Below are 4,181 nucleotides of genomic sequence, written 5' to 3' on the forward strand. Positions count from 1 at the left end.
TTGTGTTTAGCTAAGAATATTTATTAAGGTTTTTAATAAAACATATTTTGTTGAGAAATAATTAAAAGTTTTTAGATTTTTCAATACATCTATAAAAAATTTTAATAACCTTTGATAGAAATATGATAAATAAAATTATATTTAATTTTACATAAATAATAGTCGAAACACCTTTAATTTGACATAAAAATAAATTAAAATAAAACTGGTATAGACACGGGTCGACTCCTGACAGAGTCTTGTTGGTTGAAGTCAAAATTGCGTCTAGGTTATACTTGAAAACCGAGTTCATAAGCGTAATCGATTAAATAATTGGACATACTTTTCTTTTAATATTTAAATTAAGCATGTACTAATGAGAGGGGAAAAGGAGAAAAATAGAATATTATATTATATTATAAGAGTTCCCATCCTCGTGGAGAATATTCTGTTTGATGAAATCTGGATGTTGACTGGGCAGTAGGCACTTGCTGAATAATGCGAATTCCACCAAGTTTAAAGGGATACTGTTAAATAAGCCTAATTCTACACGTGCATCACGTGCTTCCCACACGGTACCATATGGATTGATGGCTTTTTGCCATTTTTTTTATCCCATGCTGTCATCTTTGCGCTTTTTAATTTGAATATAGAAGTAAAAGTGGCGTTAAACTCGGATATGGAAAATATAGGTGTTTTACAGTTATGTAGTGTCAGTGAAACAGAACTCTAATCATGCGAGTTTTTTATCAGTAAACGAACAGTTCGAGCTGCGTTTGATATTCCATTTCAATTTGTTTTCTAGTTTCCGAAATTTATATTTGTCCAACCACAAGTTAGACCATGTGATTTCTTAAGTAAAATTTTAAAATCAAACAACTCGCATGGTCCGATTTGTGTACTCCTATAATTTTAAAAAATACCAAAAATTACCATATTAAAGTATATCACTCATTTTACTTCCATATCAAAAATTTTTAGTCGTCATAACTGTATCTTATTAACTTACTTTTAGTTTGAGTAGTATCATATCATATAATCTAAAAAAGAATATATATTATCGGCACACCGTTAATGGTAAAGTAACCAAAATTTTCATAAATATTAGAAACACACTTAAGTTTTGATAAAACATTTATGTGAAGTCTATTAATATTTTTTAAAATAAATATAAATCGAGTGAAAAATTCCAGTTCTTACAAATTAAATTGTATTTCTTTTCACTATTTCATTTGAGCATTGCTTTGACCGTCAAATTATCCGAAATATTTTAAATAATTATCTTGCAAGTAATTTTTCTCTTTTAATTGTAATGTATTTTTAGTATTTTAATGTATGTAAACTCATTCCCTTTAACTTGAGTCTCCATTGTCCAATGATAGGATAAACATCTTGTCTTTTGTTATTGTTGTGTGAAAAACTTTTTTTTAAAGAAACTCTACTCCATCTAATTTTTCTTAATATTATCTCTTATTTGTGTGTTTTTATATTAAAATTTATTGCACTAATAATGGAATTGCTACTTAAAGGTCTTTATTTTGTTCCATTTGTATTAGTAAAAAATACTAAAAAATTACAGGAAATAGGTAATTTAATTTTATCTCTCTTGATTTGTGGTTTATGTATTTTATCTCAGTTTAAGATTAAACTTCAATCTAAATACATTCAGTATTATGTTATATTTTTTTTGTCCTACTGTGATATTTTTTTTTTTAATTTTCTTTTTTTTTCTGTTAGAAAAATTAAAATTTGTCTGAATAATATAATTCCTTCTTATGGAAATGCTTTCATGGTAGTGTATTATTATTCTTGGTCAAAATGTTTGAGCAGTCTATTATTATTCTTTACACACTTTTAAACCCTAGTTTTCTCTTTGAGTCATAAGCAACTGAATCTCCTTGATTAAGGTTAGGAGTTCTATTTATTTTAGGGATTGATACTATTACTACTCTATTTTAATTAATGTATTGATTTAAATTGAATTGCTTTCATTCTTCATCTTAGGGATTAGGGTATATTAGAAAATAACCTTTTTTCTATTTGGGTTCTTGTTAAATCTTGGAAAAGTAATTTACTTGGATAAAAGCTTGAAAGTAATTCCTCCTGAACACTAATTGCTTTGACTTAACAGGATACGTGACACATAATCCTCTTATATTTGAGTAATTACGGTTTTTGTGGCTAATAAACTAGAATTGGACTTGAATCTCTAATCGAAATTAAGTGACCAAGGAATTTGCGGTTAACTAGGTTAGAGGAGACTAAATTACTAAGGAATTAGGGTTTAGTCAACTACAGTTTGCCATGAATTGAATCTTGAATGATTAAAATAGTTGGTAAGAAATAGAAATCTGGAAAGTAAACAACTCCAAAACCTTAACTGTCTCTCATATAACTTTCACACCAAATTTACTGTTTGCTTTCTAAATTTTCTGAATTATTGTTTAATGTTTTTGAACCAAAAATACTATTTTCTGCTTGTCTGACTAAGTGAATCACTCAACCATTATTTCTTGGTCCATCAATCCTCATGGGATCGACCTTCACTCACCTGAGGTATTATTTGGTACGACTTGGTGCACTTGCCGGTTAGTTTGTGGACATTCGAATTCCGCACCAGCGTACTCTAATTCAATAATTAGAGATAATTAAATTAATTTTATTTTATTTATTAAATAAGGCATTATTTTTCAATTACTAAACGTTTAAATTATAAATAGAAAAATACCCCATTACTATAAAGAATTATATGAGTTCTAAATTTCTAATTGATTTAAAACTCAAAACCTCATAACTTGGATTTAATTACTTTTTCATAAGATAATTTTCTAAAAATAAAGAATCATAATTAAATACCATAAATCTCAATTAGTTCATAATTTAATTTCTAAAAATTTGAGGTCTTACACCGATCTAGATGGTTGGCAAAATAAGCAATGAGATCTAAATCGGTGTAAGAAGTTATATAAACAGATCGTGGTCCGACCTTATTAAGCTACTTGTACAAAAATAAGTTAGTAAAGAGGCAAGCCTAAAACGAATCACAAAAGTAACTTGATAATAAAACAAGACCAACCTATTAAGATCGGGTTCAAATCTCGACAATAAGAAATCAGATTATTACCCGACCTTATAATAGTTTGGTCAAAATGTTATGAAAAGGGGAAAAATCCAAACAAAGTATCCAAAATACTTTGTAAAAATATTACCGATTCTTTAAAAAATGATAGCATCCTTAAACGATAAAAAGTTTGTTAAGTGATATTTGAAAAATTACAAAGAAGCAAACAAAACCACAGTTACCACACTCAAATCAGAATACTATAACACACTTATAAAATCAAAATAAGCGTGAAAAAATTTTTAAAAGCCCAAATAGGGGCAACATAATATTCAAACTACTTCAACTATTACAAAAAAGTGTTTAAAAGACTCACAAGCGGGCCACCAAATATAAGAACAAAGTTTGAAAATAAAACTAAGAGAGGAGGGTCCTGTTCATCAATAACCATAGAGGCAGCTTCATCAATTTGAGTAGAAGGGAGAGTCTCGGCTGGGGGAATGGCAAATTCCGTAAGAGCTTCCTCAACTCAGGCATCAGATGTCTTTGGGTCCTCAATGGGAATGGACTCAGCTTTAGGAGGAAATATCCTCCCATCAATCATGACTTTGTCGGGATCAATGGGAGAAAGGTCAATCTCGAGTGCTGGAAGTCGGAACTGAACCTTCATATTCTCTGTTAACTCGTCCATTCCCTCAACTACCGACTCCTCCAAGATAGCATATTGCTCCCTCGCCTTAGCCAAATCTTCCTTTAAATCCAGTTTCTCCCTAAAAATATGGGTATAGCTCTCCTCAGCCTTCTTCTGCAACCTGTCGGCCATGGCACCAGCCACCTCGGACTACTTCACCCTCTCACGAAGCTTTGAAAGGTCGGAACTAAGAATTCCCTTTTCGACCTCCAATTCTGACTTGCTCTCCCAAAGAGAAGTGACCTCAGCTTGGAGATCGATCACTTTCCTTTGAATAGAGCCAAGTGGAGTTGCTTCCAATTGTTTTAGGAGGACGAAACACACCCCTGTTGTTCAGATACCTCCCCAGACAAGCACCTCCAAATGCTTTTTAAGAGAGATATCATCCATATTTATATGACTATAAGGAATGTTATGCTCCTCACAAAAAAGAAATAGCGTCAAAATTTT

Source organism: Arachis ipaensis, chromosome B03, assembly GCF_000816755.2.
Source record: "Arachis ipaensis cultivar K30076 chromosome B03, Araip1.1, whole genome shotgun sequence".
NCBI lineage: Eukaryota > Viridiplantae > Streptophyta > Magnoliopsida > Fabales > Fabaceae > Arachis > Arachis ipaensis.